At 45.4% G+C, this 19051-nt stretch overlaps 1 protein-coding gene and 1 long non-coding RNA gene across 8 annotated transcripts in view; one reads left to right on the plus strand and one right to left on the minus strand.

The window, feature by feature from the left end:
• Positions 1–19051, minus strand: part of LOC147010865 (teneurin-3-like) — a 307484-nt gene that overhangs the window by 87361 nt on the left and 201072 nt on the right. The gene's annotated exons all lie outside the window — the stretch shown is intronic.
• LOC147010866 (uncharacterized) lies at positions 13838–16263 on the plus strand. Its single transcript, XR_015052595.1, has 3 exons — positions 13838–15508; positions 15761–15818; positions 16108–16263. It is a non-coding gene; the product is annotated as an uncharacterized LOC147010866 (long non-coding RNA).

Raw genomic sequence — 19051 nt, forward strand, 5'->3', positions numbered from 1 at the left:
GGCACTCTTCGACGTCGCGACCTCACCATTACTCTTCGACGTCGCGACCTCACCATGCCTCCGCCCGCATTATTACATCATTATACATACTTGTGCCAAGTTTGATTTAAATCCCTGAACCCAGATTAAAAATAGTAAATAATTCTGGCTGCCAGACCTTGCATTCGATCGGGATGAAATTTAAAACAGATAATCCAAATGACCACTAGATCATAACTGTGTCGTTTCACATCGATTGATAAAGTGGTTCAAGAGAAAGATTAAATTTAAGATTTTCGTTTGAACAAGTCTGGCTGCCAGGCCATGCAATGTATTAATGGATAGGCAATCATATCGGTAAAGTTTCGCCTCGATCTGTTCAGCCGTTTCGGAGAATATTTTTGAAGATTCTTTTTATGTTAAAAGCAATATGACTGCCGAAACATATGACCAGTGATGACATCAATCCCTCCCCCCAACCCCCATACAATTTAGCACTCGATGACCCTCAAAGATTTTCACACTGATCGGATAAAGCGTTCGACATAGGCAATTATGACATCATAACAAATCCACCTATGACATCATCACTGAACCCAGATTCAACATATTAAATAATTATGGCTGCCAGATCATGTATCAGATCAGGTTGAAATTTAAAACATGTACTCCCCATGACTACTAGATCGCAGTTCAAAATAAAGAATTTTTCAAAGATTTTCATTCAATCCAATATGGCTGCAAGATAATATGACATATTAATTATTCATGAACACCCTGGTATCCCCATGGATTGGGGAACATATGGGTGAAGTTTCCCCTCAATCTGTCTCGCCGTTCTGGAGAAGGTGATTTTTTTAAATGTTTGAGGGTAATTACAATATGACTGCTGAACCACGTGACCGATGATGTCGTCAATATTTTTGCCAATTACAATTTAGCCACAGATTGTGCTGTATCACGTGATTGGGTTTTCGTATATCAAGACTCGCCCGCTAGGGGTGGCAGTGATGTACATCCGGACGCGCAATAAAGCGGAGTTACTGCTACGCTCTCGCTCTCCATGTTCCGCTGCGCCTCGGATATCACAATTGGCTGACGAGGATGGTTGATCGACGAGTCACGGCGCACGGACAGGTGCCCGTTTTCGTCGGAGACGACTTCGAATTGTTTTCAGAACAATTGGGATGCTATTTCCACGCGAATGATGTGGTCGACGAGAGCAAACAGAAGTCGATCTTGCTCGCCTCGCTATCGGCGGAACATTATCGACTGCTGAGTGATTTGGTGGTGCCGGACAAGCCCAATGGGGACACGCTGTCGTTTTGGGACATTGTGCAGGAGATGAAAGCACACATGGAGCCGGAGAAGTCATCACAGCTGGCTCGATACTAGTTTGATCGCCTCGCGAAAGGTACGGAGGAGCGCGTCGCGGATTTCGTGGCACGAGTGAAGCATTCTTCCGTGGCCTGCAAGTTCACGGCGGGGGAGATGCGAAAATGGTTTCGGCGATTCTACGGCTGAAGGGTGAAGCCATTACATTCACCTCGGCGGTCGACTCTGCTGCCGCTGTCGAGCAGACTCTCGGAGATGTTCGGGCCATCACCGGCCACAGCTTGCCGGATGGCCCGGGGGCCCACGCGGTGTCGCGAGCGCCAGACGTCGCCACCTGGCCGCACGAGTGGGGAGGTGACCCCGCGGACATGTTTGGGATGCGGAGGTCGACACCTGCGCCGTGTGTGTCCATTTAAAAACACCGGGTGTTTACATTGTCACAAGGTGGGTCATCTGAAGCGTGTGTGCCGAGGGGCGTTGGCCACCGTTAAGGTCATGGACGGCGATGTGCGAGGCGACCCGGGGCGAAACCGGCAGCCGTTGTTAGGCCTGTTTTCAATTGGCCCTGCGGCGGCGCGCCCAATGACGGTGGAAGTCGAAGTGAACAACACGCCAATCACGTTTCAGGTTGATACGGGAGCGGCGGTGTCGATCATCGGCGAACAGACCGCGCGTAGACTCAACGGCCTGAAGCTTATCAGGTCCGACCTCACACTGTTCCTCAAACCCGCGAGAAGATAACGCCAGTCGGGATGGCAGACGTGTCTGTGCGGTACCAAGGCCAGGTCGCCGCGCTTCTGTTGTACGTCGTGCGGGGGAGGGGTCCGTCTCTCCTAGGCCGAGACTGGCTGACCCGCGTCAGGCTAGACTGGGCCGCAGTTCACCTTGTGCAACGCTTGCCGAGCCGATAGGAGATTCTTTAAAGACATCAAGGTTTGTTTTGCGATGACCTTGGGAAACTCAAGGGCGTGGAGGCAAAGCTCTTCCTGTAGGAGGGGCTGGTTCCTCGTTTTTGTAAACCACGACCGGTGTCGTATGCCCTGCGGGACAAGGTCAAGGGTGAACTGGATAGGCTGGAGGCCTGTGGAGTGATCAAACGGGTGTCGTACTCAGATTGGGCCACCCCGGTCGTCACGGTGCTGAAATGGAATGGAGACGTCCGATTGTGCGGGGACTTCAAGTCCACGGTTAACCCGGGGCTCAGCGTGGAGCAATATCCACTGCCGTCAATCGATGAAATATATGCACGATTGGCAGGGAGTCAATACTTCACGAAGCTTGATCTGCGTGATGCATATTTTCACTTGCCGATGGATCCCGGGAGTAGCGACCTTTTGACAATCAACATGTGACAAGGGCTCTATCGATATACCCGACTTTGTTTTGGGATTGCTTCGGCCCCGGCCTTGTGGCAAAAAGCCATGGATCAGGTTTGCATTGGCCTGCCCGCTCAAACCTACCTGGACGATGTGCTCATTGCGGGGAAAACGGCGGACGAGCATCTTGCGAACATTGCCCAAGTGCTGACGAAGCTAGAAGCATGCGGCCTGCGCTTGAACAGAGACAAGTGAGAACAGCGATACCTCGGGCACATCATCACGCCGGAGGGGTTGTTGAAAGGCCCTCAGAAGGTGGAGGCGATTCGGCACATGCCACCGCCTTGCAACAAGACGCAGCTGCGCTCGTTCATTGGTATGGCCCAGTATTACCAAAGTTCGTGCGCGAGCTCAGCTCACAGCTTGCGCCATTAACGCGGTTGCTCAGGAAGGACGAGCGCTGGGCTTGGGGGCCTGCACACGAGGTGGCGTTCGACCGCGTCAAGCGGCTGCTCACAGAGGATACGGTCCTCGTGCACTACGAGCCTGCGCGTCCGCTCTTATTGGCATGCGACAGCTCTGCATATGGCATCGGGGCAGTGCTCTCCCACAGGATGGACAATGGTTCCGGGCGGCCTGTTTGTTTTGCATCCCGGACCCTGTCCGCAGCAGAGCGGGAATATGCCCAGATCGAGCGTGAGGCTCTCAGCCTCGTCTGGGGTGTGCGGAGGTTTCATCAATACCTGCTGGGGCGGTATTTCACTTTGCAGACGGATCACAAACCACTTCAATTCATCCTGAGACCCGAACGCGGGGTACCGGTGGTAGCGGCCGCGCGGATACAGTGGTGGTGTCTGTTTCTTGCTGCTTACGATTACGATATTCAGTTCCGGAGCACCGAAAAGCATGCTAACTGCGACGGGCTCTCTCGCTTGCCTTGCGCGGAGGGTCCAACTGCGTCTGAGTCGGCCGACCGGGTTGATGTGTTCGTGCTGGGCCAGGTCCAAAGCGGGCCGATCACGGCCAAACAGTTCGCGGTGGAATCGGCTCATGATCCAGTGCTCGCCCGTGTCGTCCAGGCGATTTCTACCGGGAATTGGAGCGATCTACCTTCAACACCAGCATTTCAGCCTTTCGCGTTGCGCGCATCGGAGCTGTCGTTGGTCCAACGGTGCGTTTTGTGGGGAATGAGGGCGGTGATTCCACTGAAGTTCAGGCAGCCGTGTTTGGAAGAACTGCATGTCAGTCACCTTGGCGTCGTGAAGACCAAGAGTCTTGCTCGTAGCCTGTTGTGGTAGCTGGGGTTGGACAAAGACATTGAGCAGTTGGTTAAGCGTTGCACCACTTGCCAAACAGATGCTGATAACCCGCGTCGAGCTTCGGGACTATGGCCTACCCCAGCCAGGGTCTGGCAGAGGGTCCATGTGGATTTTGCAGGGCCGGTTAATGGCAAAATGTTTTTGATTGTGATCGATACATTCTCTAAATGGCCGGAAGTTGTAGTGATGCAGCATACATCAGCAAACATTACAGTAGAAAAACTGCGGACGATCTTTGCTAATAAAGGATTACCCGAGGTTCTGGTCTCTGATAACGGTCCGCAGTTCATTGCAGGTGTATTTGATGAGTTTATGCGTCAAAATGGTATTCGACATCTAAGGTCTGCACCGTATCATCCTGCGACGAATGGGCAGGCGGAGTCGTTTATTAAGATGTTGAAATGGGCTTTGCGCAGGGGGTGGGGGGGGTGTTGCACCTGTGCAGACGGTGGTCGATGTCTTTTTACTCCAATACAGGAACGCGATTCATCCTGTCACAGGCGATTCACCTGCCATTCGTCTCTATGGACGGGCATTGTGGTCCAGACTGGATTTTCTGCGACCTGGAGGGTCGGTGAGTGGGGCGGTGTCGCGCCCGACGCTGCTGCGCAGTTTTGATGTGGGACAGCGGGTAATGGTGCACGATTATTTCCACGGTTCCAAATGGGTGCCGGCTGTGGTCTCTGTGGTACTGGGGCCGGCGAATTGCATGGTGCGGACTGATGGTGGGGAGGTGTGGAAGCGGCACGTGGACCAAATGCATGATCGCTGTTCAGCGTCACCACCCCCTCCCCTCCCCCCGTGCCGAGCGATGTGGGACCCCCACCGGTGATGTCGCCGTGGCCAGACGTTGTATCGCCAGGGCCGGACGTGCCGACGCCCGCGGGGTGTTCACCTGATTCAGTCCTGCTCGAGGACGACGAGCAAGCTTGTCGGCCGGGGGCGGTTGTTGTTGCGGCTGGCGCAAGTCCGGCGAGGGTGTCACCTCGACCGAGCCGGGAGGCATCTGAGCCTGGGCCGTCTGGCGTCGCTGCCCGTCCGAAGCGGGTCAGGAGACGGCCGCGGTACTTGGAGGATTTTGAATGTTGATTGGTTTCGTTTGGTCATGTTATAATTGTCATTTCATCATTTGAATTGTCATTTTACGAGGGGAGGAGTGTGCTGTATCACGTGATTGGGTTTTCGTATATCATGACTCGCCCACTAGGGGTGGCAGTGATGTACATCCGGACGCGCAATAAAGCGGAGTTACTGCTACGCTCTCGCTCTCCATGTTCCGCTGTGCCTCGGATATCACACAGATGACGCTCAAAAATGTTCATACTGATTGGATAAAGCAGTTAACATATGCAATTATGACATCATAACAAAGCCACATATGACATCATTAAAAATCACGCTCGTTTTCCCATGGGGAGTACTTCACATGTGCTAAGTTTCTATTTTTTTCATGGAGCGGGTTTTGCAGATTCAGAGGTCCAAAGTTTTTCTTTTTTTCCAACATGGCTGCCACACCATGTGACATATAAAGTCATAATTATATTTTATTGAACAATGACCTCATCATTCGCATGATGTGGCAGCCATGATGGTTTAAAGGAAGTAATTAAACAATTATTTATCTGAAACTGTTTAACCTATCAACACAAGACTTTGCAATTATGATCCACGACCCATGCTGCATACATTTGACTGAACAATGACATCATCAGTCACGTGGTGTGGCAGCCACGTTGGCTTCAAGGAAAATATTTCAAAGTTATGTTTTGGAAACCGCTGTCACGATCGATGCGAAGCTTTGCAGGTGTGATTCGCTGCCCCTGCTCCATGCAATGCTATTTATTTCACATCGATCTGTTAAGTGGTTTTGGAGAAAAAAGTTTTTTTAATTTCTCTTTTTCAAACTCACATGGCTGCCAAACCACATAATCTATGGCATTGAAAATTTGGACACTGCACAACATTTGGTGGAGGATTACATGTGTGAAGTTTCATTTTGGCCGGATAAGGTTCGTTTTTCTATCCAATATGGCTGCCACACCACAAGACCTCTGACATCATCATTTCCAGACTGTATGCAGCAATGGTGTCCAATGATATTTGGTAAATTTCACTTCGATTGGAAGAGCAGTTCCAGAGATAACATTATTTAATATTTTTCTTCAATCTAATATGACCGTCAAATTATTCATGACCCATCAGTTATTCTTTATCACCCCCAAGGATTGGGGAATATGTGGGTGAAGTTTCCCTTCGATCTGTCAAGCCGTTCTGGCAGAGATTTTTTTAAGGTTTAAGGGTAAATCCAAGATGTTGTACTGAGCAGACAAAACTTGCCTGTCGTACATGTTTGATGTGTCGTGAAGTGGGTCTGAATGTCGATGTGGGTGTGGCAACAGCGGGAGCTCTTTGTGAGGACCCGTGGACACCGCAGGGGGTGCCAAAGTGGGCGTGGCGACAGCGGGAGCTCTTTGTGAGGACCCTGTGGACACCGCAGGGGGTGCCAAAGTGGGCGTGGCAACAGTGGGAGCTCTTTGTGAAGACCCGTGTGGACACCGCAGGGGGTACCGAAGTGGGTGTGGTGACAGCGGGAGCTCTTTGTGAGGACCCGTGGACACCGTAGGGGGTGCCAAAGTGGGCGTGGCGACAGTGGGAGCTCTTTGTGAAGACCCGTGTGGACACCGCAGGGGGTACCAAAGTGGGTGTGGTGACAGCGGGAGCTCTTTGTGAGGACCCGTGGACACCGCAGGGGGTGCCAAAGTGGGCGTGGTGACAGTGGGAGCTCTTTGTGAAGACCCGTGTGGACACCGCAGGGGTTGCCGAAGTGGGTGTGGCGACAGCGGGAGCTCTTTGTGAGGACCCTGTGGACACCGCAGGGGGTGCCGAAGTGGGTGTGGCAACAGTGCGAGCTCATTGTGAGGTCCCGTGTGGACACTGCAGGGGGTGCCGAAGTGGGTGTGGCAACAGTGGGAGTTCTTTGTGAGGACCCGTGTGGACACCGCAGGGGTTGCCGAAGTGGGTGTGGCGACAGTGGGAGCTCTTTGTGAGGACCCGTGTGGACACCGCAGGGGGTGCCGAAGTGGGTGTGGCGACAGTGGGAGCTCATTGTGAGGTCCCGTGTGGACACCGCAGGGGGTGCCGAAGTGGGTGTGGTGACAGTGAGTGCTCTTTGTGAGGTCCCGTGTCGCAGCATGAGAGTCAGATTTTGCAGCATGAGTGTGTGTGCTGATACAAAGGCTGGAGCCTGGGTCCGTGGGGGAAACCACGTAGCTCAGTGGAAAGGATCATTTACAGGGTGAAGGACTGATGCAGGCAGCTTGACAGAGATGATTACATTTTCAAGGTGTAAAACCACTAAATTATCATTATAAAATAGTTCAAAGTTAAGGTAAATAAGATAAAAGGTAATTGGATTTAAAATTTGTTTAACATGTTGAATATTTTTTTTCCTATGTTTTGTGTTTCATATGTACTTTTTGATTGCTAGGCTTGTTGAGTGGTGTTCTACAAGACATAAACTAACAAGACGTAAACTAAGTGTTGGAACGCCTTCATTACACTAATTCTTATGGAGAAAATTCCCCGCTAATCGCCGTTTCTTTTTCAGTCCAACTTTTCTAGAATGTATCTTGGGCGTATAGCGAGTACCCACTCTATATCGTTTTTGTCTTGAACTCTCAATAGTGAAGAATCACTGAAAAAAATATAATATCTGGATCCAGATAAAGATCTTCATCAAAATCTTATCAAGTTGTCCTTGTCACATTCCCAACCTGTCCACCAAGTTTTGAGACATCCTGCTAACAAACAAATATACAGACACACTGATAAACAGGGGTTAATCGCACCACGACTCCGCTCGGGAGAAGGCTGAATGCCTCAATTCTGTGTTTGCTTCCAAATCTTGTGTTCCGAACCCCTCACTCTCAGTAACCATCCTTCCCTGTTGTAACCAACTGTTCCAGGACTCTGTGTCTTTTGCATCTGAGAACGTGAAGAAGGTTCTTTCAATCCTCGACTCTGACTCTGGACTGGACAGCATCAGCTCACATGTCCTAAAAACCTGCTCTGCTGCTCTTGCACATCCTCTCTCTCTGCCATTTTCACACCATCATTTGCCCTCGGTCATCTTCAATCTGCTGGAAAATCCACCAACTTCACTGCATTGCATTTAAAAAAGTGCTAAAAATGAATCACATTAATTACAGACCTATCAGCTTACTTTCAATCATCAGCAATATCTTGGAATCCATCATTGCAGTTGATATGAAACCCTACATTTTCTCCAACAACCTCATCTTGGATCACCAATTTGGTTTCAGACAAGGTCACTCCACCTTGAACATGCTGCTTCGACTTACCAACTATGGATGGAGGCCCTCAATATTAGATACGACATCAGGGCCGTCTCTCTGGACATATCTCATGATTTTGAAATGGTCTGGCATCCTGCCTTACTCACCTTGCTCAGCTTGACGCCATGGAAACCAAGGCCTTTAAGATTATTAGAATCTCCCGCGATGAAGCTGTGTCTATGGGCCTATCACTTTGCCATTGCACTTCGCCACTTCGGTGGTCTCTCTGTCTTCCACTGCCTCCTTTTTTGCCTTGCACCCACTGCTCTTTCTGAGCTTCCCCCCCCCCCCCGCCACCCACCCACAAGGTTTCTGCAGGAACACACAGTCCCCCATCATCCCCTTTCTGGTGAAACTATGTAAATCCAGTATCACTGCTCACCTCGCTGTTTACCACCATCTCAGATCATCCCTAATCTAAAACCTGCCCTCATTAACCCCACCCTCATCCCTCTTCATCCTTCCAAATTTACAGTTTTCTCTCCATTTGAGAGTTTCCTTCTGTGTACATCTTGTACACAACATGCGTCCTCTCCTACCCCACATTCCTCCCAAAACTCGTTGTTTGTCCACCGTTGGTGTTTCCCCCCTCTCTCTGCTGTTCCTTTTATCCTGTTGGGCCATGGTCTGTTCAGTGTACTCGTGTCATAATAATATATAAATAGCCCTTATTAGCTCGGCTGCCACTGTGTAGCACTAGACGGCCGTTATTTTTTTTTAAAAATCGCTTCCGTGTTTCTTCCATTATTTATGGTGGGTGGGACAGGCACACTCGTGCATCCTGTGGTCAGATTCCACCTCAGATCTCCGCCGGGGCGACAAAATCCTGCTGTATAAAATAAGGCAATTCTCAGCTGAATGTACTGTATACATGCATGGATGAACATATGTATGTATGTATTATAGATTAAACAAAAGGAGCACACTGACCCAAGTGACGTAACACTGACGTCATGCACATAAATTATGCCGACACATCACCTCAACACTAGGATGGTGTCAGAGTTGCACTGAGGTCTTCCTCGATTGAGATTTATGCCTTTATGGTCATGAATAAATGATAACAGAGTCACTGATCCAGATTTCGCCCTTGTTATAAGGTCGTCACGACGACATATTGCAAATCGTATATTTGTGACCATACTAAAGGCCCTGTCACACCTTGACGATTTAGCCAGCGTATGCAGACGTATGAAAAATTTGTCTAAAACCCTGGCATACGTCGAATACGTTATGGGTAAGTTTTGTATACGTTAAGAGCACGCTGGCATACGTCGTAGTATGCCGAGCTCGTCAACAAATTTTAACGTGCTTGAAATTTTTTGACATATGCCAGCGTATGACTCACACGTTCTGCATATGCTGGCCATAAGTTGGAGGCACGTTACGCGATCGTTGACACACGTCGACACACGTTACTTGTAAGTTAGTCATAAGTCGAAACACGTCGAGGTAATGTTTAGCATCAGTGTTCCAGACTCCATGGTTTGCTTTTTTTGTTTGTTTGTTTTTCTTCAGCATGACGGTGATGTTGACACTTCAATTTCTAGTGCGGTTATAATATAATATAATTAATAGGCTGCCGCTCAACAATTTAAATCATAACCGCACTAGAAATCGAAGTGTCAACATCACCGTCATGCCGAAGAAGAAGAAAAAAAAATCATGGAGTGTGGAACACTGACGGGTTCCTCCTGTGTGAACCCCATTTTTATATACCAATTCCCCTAAACGCTGCCAATACGCCATTATACGGCAGCTGTAAGTTAGTAACACGTTCAGTAAGTTCTGTGGTCGTCCGGAAGACGTCAAATACATTTACATACGTCAATATGCGTTGGAGATACGTTACACATAGGTTCAAAGCACGTTACTCATAGGTTCAAAGTACGTTACACATAGGTTAGAAATAAGTTTCGGGTATGCTAAACATTACATCGACGTGTTTCGACTTATGAGTAACTTACAAGTAATGTGTGTCGACGTGTGTCAACGATCGCGTAACGTGCCTACAACTTATGGCCAGCGTATGCGGAACGTGTGCGTCATACGCTGGCATACGTCGTAAAATTTTCAGCATGCTTAAAATGTCGACGTACTCGGAGTACTACGATGTATGCCAGCGTACTTCAGCATGCTTCAGCGTGCTCTTAACGTATACAAAACTTACCCATGATGCATTCGACGTGTGCCAGCGTATTCGGCAAATTTTTCATACGTCGGCATACGCTGGCTAAAATGTCAAGGTGCGACAGCGGCTTGACACTTCGATGTTGAGTGCGGTTATGATTTGAATCGTCGAGCCGCATCCTTTTAATAGGCTACGCCACGTGATCGTCGGCGATATGCTGCCACGCGCTATGCATAAGTTAAACTATCGTTGGGCATAGGTTGTGAATGCTGACAACACGCTAAGCATTCGTTGGTACAAGTTATCTATATGTTAGCGAAACATTCTGTGTACGTTACTAATACGTTATGCATATGTCCAACTGGTTATGAATACGCCCAAAACCGGAAAAAAAAAAAACATCAATACTTCAGCGTACGCCAGCGTTTTACATACATTTTGATACATTGCCATACGCTGGCTAAAACATCAAGGTGTGACAGGGCCTTAAGCTTGTTACAAAATACAAATCAAACCCCCTAACTTAGTGCTGTGATGGGACTCGATTTGTGCAGATGTGGATGGAAATTTTTGGGGCCCTGGGCACAAAAAATATTTCGGCCAAAAAGGCCCAAATAAGAGGACTCATGTTACTTTCGCCACAAAAACGCCCAAATAAGAGGACTCATGTTACTTTCGCCACAAAACGCCCAAATAAGAGGACTCATGTTACTTTCACCCCAAAAAAGAGGACTCTGTTATTTTGCCCAAAAAGGCCCAAGTAAGAGGACCGTGTTATTTTCGCACTCACTGAGCCGATGTTGCTTTTGACTTGACTGCAAAAAATCCAGAGGAATTCCCATGTTTTATTGCCTTTTCTGCTGCTTGGAAAAAAAAAATCGGAGATGTTTGATTAATTTCATCGTCGGTGTCTCACTTCAAATAAGCAATTTTTTTGTCATGTGTATTGTTGGTAGAAACGGGAAATCTGTGTAAAGATTCAGTGATGAAATATTGTAGTAGGGGGAGCTGATAACTTTGGCAACCATTAATTTTTTTTGATTTTCAAATGATTTCTGGTCACGATCACAGAAATATTCAATCACAGATGAGATGTATTTCATTTCTTACAATATTATCGATATCTCTGACCTCTTAACGCTGTCCTATCTGAGGGGCCATTCAAATATGTCATAAGTAACTTGTTGGGGTTTGGAGTTTTATGGGTGTGTGTGTGTGTGTGTGTGTGTGTGTGTGTGTGTGTGTGTGTGTGTGTGTGTGTGTGTGTGTGTGTGTGTGTGTGTGTGTGTGTGTGTGTGTGTGTGTGTGTGTCCAAGTGTTATTGAGTTTTACACTTGCAGGGGTTTGGGGGGTGTTTCCAGAGCCATTATATGATGACGTTTTTCGTTGTGTAGTAAAACGAGCTGTAAAAGGACTTTTTGGACGTTTCTGGGTGAGCTTTCCTGAACCTTGAATGAGGTTCTGATTGAGCATTTCTCCATTAGCCATGGCTTTGCCGAGAGATCTCACTGTAAGCTGGTCGATGGAAGAAAAAAAAATTACCCCCGGTTGGGGGTGACGGTCATCTCTTAAACTCTGTGAATGTGGATCTTTGATCGGCTTAGAATGGCTTTGATGTCGTCTTGTCTTTTGGTTCAACGTACAGACGAAAGCCCGGGAGTAAAAAGGATAGAAAACCTCAGAAATCAAACTACATTTCTGAGTTATCCAGAGATAGATTTTGAAAATGGTTGATTTGGAACATTTATGATCAATGTGTCTTCAAAAGGATAGAAACCGGACCTCAGAAATCAAACAACATTTCTGAGTCATAAATGGCGGATGATATTTTGACAATGGACGATTTCACAAGTTTACAGCATCGGTGACCTTGACATTGACCTTCAATCATGTCAAAAATCATACCATCGTGCATCACTCATCGACCCCTACATACATACCAAGTTTCATCAAGATCGGGCAAAAAATTTTTGACCGTATCACAGCGACGATTTTTCCAACTTTGAAGACACGTGACTCGATAACCAGAACGAATTAAAAAAAACCGGCCTGACCAAATTTAGATATTGTTCCATATTATCAGAATCCGAAGAAATGTCGAAGATCGGATCACAAACGGCAGAGGAGATAGATTTTGAAAATGGCCGATTTCGCAACTTTGGAATGACCTTGACGTTGACCTTGACCTTCAATCGGGTCAAAGGTCATACCGTCGTGCATCCCTCATCGACATCTACCCACGTACCAAATATCAAGAAAATTTGAAGAAAAAAATGTGGACGTACGTACGGACAGACGGACATCGAGACTGGTTTTATTAGGTCATCTCGTTAGAGATGACCTAAAAAGTGATGCCACCTCCCTGTGAAGAGGAAGAAGAGGCTGCAACAGGAAATATGTTGTTCATCTCCATATATAAAACCAAAGTGTGTTTTTGTTTGTGACCATACTGCTTTGAACTCCCAAAGTGAATTAATGACAAAACTTTCTACGATCAGATTTTTAACCATGATTCACCTAAATAGGTGGTTTAAACAGTCATGAGGAGGTCATTTGGCCCATTATTGGGGAATGCACCTCAAAAGGCAAGGTCATTATTGCTGTGTTGCACACCAGAGTTAATTTCTTTACTAACATGAGGTAATTTCTTTACTACAGCTTCACTCCTTTACACCATACACGGCCTGTAGACCCCATTAGACTCTTTACACCATTTAGACCCTTTAATACCCATTTAGACCCTTTTGAGATGTGTAGACCGTCTTCGACCCTTTCAACACTTTTCAGACCGATCGACATTTTAAGAGCCTTTGGACAATTTCAAACCATTTGGACCCCTCAGACTGCTTTTGCTCTTTTGCCCTTAGACCCCTTCAGACATTTCGACCCATTTTACACCCTTCAACCCTTTAAACACTTTCGACCCCTTTATGACCCTTAAGACACTTTAGACCCCTTTTTGACCTTTTAAGACCCTTAAGCCACAATAGATCTCTCTACACCCTTTAGAAAATCGAAAATTATTCCCCTAAAAATAATTTTTGACGACGTTTTTCGTGCACCATTCGCGTTGCATCACAAGTTGCGATGACAAATCGAAACTGATATCCCAAAGTGAAACTGATGTAGAAACATGAAACTGAAACGACTGATATATGGATCATCAAATTGGAAACCAGAATGAAATGCTGTGAGAAATACTGAATGGAAATTGCCGAAAGCAAAGCTATTGGGAGTATAGAGAGAGGCAGCAAGTTGGGGACTGAAGAAGCGATGGGGAGAGGGATCGGTGCCTGTAAGTGGTCGGTCGACATGGAAAGAACTTTGGTGATCTTCCATCAGGCGGTAGGCCCAAAACATGCCCAAATTACTTTCCCAGCCAAGCTTTCATAATATTACCCTCACTCCCAAGTAGTACTACTGAGGTACAACAAGCATGGATTGGAAAAATTGAACAAGGTTCCCAAGGTTACCAGCTCCACCTACTGCGATATCTTCACACCAAATTCCCTTTTCTACTAAAGGCTCTGTCACACCTTGACGATTTAGCCAGCAGTAGGGTAAGAATACTGGTTCTGGCTCACTTTTCCCCATGTAAATGAATGGGGGATTTTCAGCCATGAAATTTTTCTTTTTTTTCCCCTGAAAAAATAAATCCCCTTTTTAGCCCAAGGTATATTTATTTGTCTCCCCTTTTAACCTGGAGCCTGGTGTTGGCTTAGTTGTTAGGGTGGCGGCTTGGGATCCCAGGGTCCTGAGTTCAAATCCCGTTGGCTGCTGAATTAACACCAGGGGGTTGACTCAGCCTGCCATCCTTCCGAGGTCGGCGAAATGAGTGCCAGTGTACTGGTCCCGGTGTATGCCCCGGTTAGAATAGGTGTACCATATCTCTGTCTGTCGTAAGAGGCGACCAGGGTTGGTGTCAGGAAGGGCATCCGGCCATAAAACATTGCCTCAAGAAAAAGCCAAACCCCTGCACAGCAGGGAAAAATGGCTGTAAAAACGGTCATTTTTTTATTTCCCCTTTTAACCTAGGGGCTCTCTATTCAAATAGCCCATACAACAAGATAAAGATTTGTTAAAGGTGATTCTAAAGAAATATCTGAAACGTCTAAGCCTTGGGGCACTCTTTATCAAATAACCAATGCATATTGTTTAGCTCACTCATTGAACCTATAAACATTTGTTCATTCTCAAATTCCTTCAATAGTTTAATTTTCTTTGCACAATAATCCCCATCTAAAATATTGAAAAACAAAACATTTGAATCTTTATATTTTTTAAGATACCCCTTTTGTGCCATTACGAAATGATAAACTTCTCTTAATGATCTCATCTGGCCACCGCCCGAGTTGCAAATCATTTTTGTACATAAACCATGCCAGAAAAAAAGTTTTGTTTCAAATGTTTTCAGTTCATGCCATGAAAATGAGGAAGTGTTTTTTTTGACACGGCCGTGCTGTGTGAATGAGGAAGTGGTTTTGGACTGTCATGCTGTGAAAAAATAGGAACTATTCTGTGAGACAAGGTCTCGTGTTTATATTTTATCTCAGAACACGAACTGAAAACATTTGAATCAAAACTTTTATGGCGTGGTTTATGTCCAAAAATGATTTGCAACTCGGGCGGTGGCCAGATGAGATCATTAAGAGAAGCTTGTCATTTCCTGTGCTCACACCCAATGATTAAGCAATCTCCTCATCGTTGCTTTATAAGCGGTTCGCCAGACAAAGTTTCTGCCAGACGGGATTTTCATTTTTACAACTGAGGCATGGACGATATTTCTTCCGATGAAGCCAACAGCCCACTACAGAGTTGGTAAGTTTGTGTATGCTTTTCTCTTTGAACGATGAAGCAAATGATTATTAATTAAATCATGATAATTCTGATATATATATATTTTTTCCCTGACAGGGCATTGGAAGAAATTGAGTTCACATATCACGACGTGGTTCATGAAATTAATACTCTTATTGAAGAGATCAATGATTTTAGAAGAGAATTGAAAGACATTTTCAATGAGTGGCATGAAGTCTTATCACGTCCTCTCATCTCGAAGGAATTAAACCAATGGTGAGACACGTGTGTGTGCCTCTCTCTCTGTCTGTCTTTCTACCTACCTCTCTCTGCTCTTATTGAAGAGGCCAATGATTTATAATGACTGGTCTCTGATCTCGAATGAATTAAACCAATGGTGAGGCACGTGTGTGTGTGTCTATGTGTGTGTGTATGTGTGTGTGTGTGCGTGTGTGTGTGTGTGTGTGTGTGTTGCTTTCCCTGTCTGTCTCTTCATCTATACCCTTGACTTATTATTTTTTTTTTCAGCACTATCGCACAACATCAGCTGTTGAAGCAATCTTGTACAACACATGATTTTCTGGAGGTAAATATTTCTGAATTATTATTAATATCACTCATACAACACATGATTTTCTGGAGGTAAATATTTCTGAATTATTATTAATATCACTCTCTCTTTAGAATGTCACCTTATGTTGGTTGCATCATTAGTTTGGACGTGGTTTTGTCAGTACACTGGAATTCATTTTATTGACCTTGAAAGGATGACAGGCTCCTGGTGTGTTAATTCAGTGGTCAACGAGGCTTATTCATATTACCATGTAATTATCTTTATAGAACCTAATTATTATCCACTTTTTGTTTCAAAACAGAATATGGTGTCTGAGTTTCGAAATCACAAGGCATCTGAAGAAGATTGCTGGGAAAGATTGTACATTCTCGCAAATGAATATTTAATATTTTCAATATTAATAAATTATATTTGTTTTGTTTACAATTACTTGATTCTGAATTACAAGAAAAGAATAAAAGAGATGTAAAGGGGGGGTTGGGGGGTAGGGGGGTAGGTGCGCTCCCCAATGACCCATCACCCCCTCATCCCATCCCTCCCCTCCCCATGTGTGTGTGTGGGGAAGGGTGGGGGTGGGATGAGGGAGGTGGTGGGTCAAAGGTGGGGGCGCACAGGGGGATGAGGGGGTGGGGCTTGTGTGGGCGGGGCTTGTGTGGGCGGGGCTTCGGTGGGGGCTTGTGTGGGTGGGGTGTGTGTGGGAGGGGGTTGTGTGGGCGGGGTGTGTGTGTGGGTGGGGCTTGTGTGGGTGGGGCTTGTGTGGGCGGGGGTTTATGTGGGTGGAGCTTGTGTGGGAGGGGTTTATGTGTGTGGAGTTTTTGTGTGGAGCTTGTGTAGGCAGGGCTTATGTGGGAGGGGTTTATGTGGGCAGGGTTTATATGGGCAGGGGTTTATGTGGGTGGAGCTTGTGTGGGAGGGGTGAATGTGGATGAGGCTTATGTGGATGAGGCTTATGTGGATAAATGGATGGGTGGAGAGATGGGGGGATGGGTGGATGAGTGGAGCTTGTGTGGATGGGTGGATAATTTTTTAATTAAATAAACATGTTGTGTGTGTGGGGAACTAATTAACTAATCACTAATTATGTGAATATGATGAATATGGGTGGAGCTTGTGTGGGGTTTGTGTGTGTGGAGCTTGTGTGGAGTTTTTGTGTGGAGGTTGTGTGGAGCTTGTGTGGGGTTTGTGTGGGGTTTGTGTGGGCAGGGCTTCGGTGGGAGGGGCGTGTGTGGGCGGAGTCAAAAGGGGCGGAGTCAAAAATTTCAATTTATTGGAGCTTGTGGGGGGGTGTGTGGTGGGGTTTGTGTGGGGTTTGTGTGGGCGGGGCTTGTGTGGGCGGGGGCTTGTGTGGGTGGAGCCAAAAGGGGCGGAGTCAAAAAATTTCAATTTATCTTTGTATTTTGTAATTCCTGTGAATAAAATGAACCTAAAATCTCTTCCCCTTCCAAATCATATATCTTATAAGTCCAAGGAACCGTATCTATTACATCAACAATTTTAAAAAGCTCGTTGGTCCATCTTTTCGTATAACCTTTTTCAAAATGAGATTTCCACCGATATATTCTTACGATATCACCAACTTTGAACTTAGGTTTTCTGACATTAATCTCTTTTTCATATTTTAATTTTGTAAATGTTTCTGATGGTTTCATATTTGTTGCCGTGTGAATCGTGTCATTATACTTATCCACAATATCCTGAATAAAAGATGACCATTGTTGTGAACCGAGTTGTGTGAATTTTTTATATAGTCTCTCTTTTAAGGTACGATTAAAACGTTCAACAACAACTGCCTTCCCTTCATTAAAGGTACTGTATAATGTAATACTGTTATTTTTTAGAAAATTCATAAATGTCTTGTTATAAAACTCTCTACCCTCATCAGTCCACAATTTTTTAGGTTTTCTCTTACTTTTATTAAATATCTGTTGAAAAGCTAACATAAGAGTATTACCTGTTTTGTTTTTTAAAGGGACAACCCACACATATCTACTCCTCAAATCAATAACGGTTAAAGCATACTTGTACCCCTTATCATTATTGAGTTCAATCAAATCAGCAGACCAGATATAATCAACTTCCTTGGAATAAACTTTCCTTCTCTGAAACTTTGTGAATATTTGTTTATGTAATTCATCAGCTAATTGCTCTTCAGTCTTAATGGCATCATTAGAGCCTATAAGTTTTTTGAATTTCCAAGTCCAAGTTTCAATTTAGCACTGATCATCTTCTTCACAATGAACCGATCAACTTTTTCTCTCAAGGTTGGATTTTGTATCAGAGACAAATTATACAACATTTCTCTATCGGCTTCATGCTTTTCTTGCAACGTTGTGGTATTCCCATAATCAATATCGTGTCTCATGCACACTTCATCAACTCTATTGATAGGCTTACTCCAGGATTTAGGATTGTCTGCCTCATCTAATCTTTTATCCAAGTTTGTGCCTGGGCCACAGAAAGAATACCCTGGAAGATGTAATTCCCCTGGTATTCCAGTAGTTGTAAATTTACTTCCTGATAAAAACTTTTGGATATCTCCTCCTAGTTTGTGTTGGGAGATAAATTGATTTTTTTTTGAACCACACACCGAACATATACCTTTTTGTATAACCCTGTTATTTTTACTTTTAATATATGAAATATTTTTAGTATTAGTTTTCTTTTTACATTTGAGACAATAACTCATTTATTTATGAGAAAAATTCCTGCAGAGTGCAAAAACCTTTTTAGTTTCCAACATGCACATTTGAATCTTAATTTTTAAAACATAAAGAATCCTTAGAAATGCCTTCACTCTCTCCTCCATTTATTTAAGAAAAAAAAAAATGAAAAACTTGAATTAAAATCCATATCTTGTCGATGCTAATAGTCTTGTCGAAAGTATTGCAAATAGACTTGTCAATTCTTTCTTTTCCTCCTCGGTGGGTTGAGTTATTTTCTGTAATACCCTTAATCTTTTTTGAATCTCACTGGTTTCCATATTTTGATATTTATTTTGTCTCGCTCTTTCCTCCCTCTCCTCCTTCTCTCTCTTCTCTTTTTCCTCCTTCTCTTTCTTCTCCCTCTCCTCCCTCTCCTTCTCTTTCTTCCCCCTCTCCTCCCTCTCTCTCTTCTCTCTCTCCTGCCTCTCTCTCTTCTCTCTTTCCTCCCTCTCTCTCTTCTCCCTCTCCTCCTTCTCTCTCTTCTCTTTTTCCTCCTTCTCTTTCTTCTCCCTCTTCTCCTTTTCCTCCTCTTCCCTCTCTTCT

This window comes from Eptatretus burgeri, chromosome 16 (assembly GCF_056783735.1).
Source record: "Eptatretus burgeri isolate ZD-2024b chromosome 16, Ebu_testis_v1, whole genome shotgun sequence".
Taxonomy (NCBI): domain Eukaryota; kingdom Metazoa; phylum Chordata; class Myxini; order Myxiniformes; family Myxinidae; genus Eptatretus; species Eptatretus burgeri.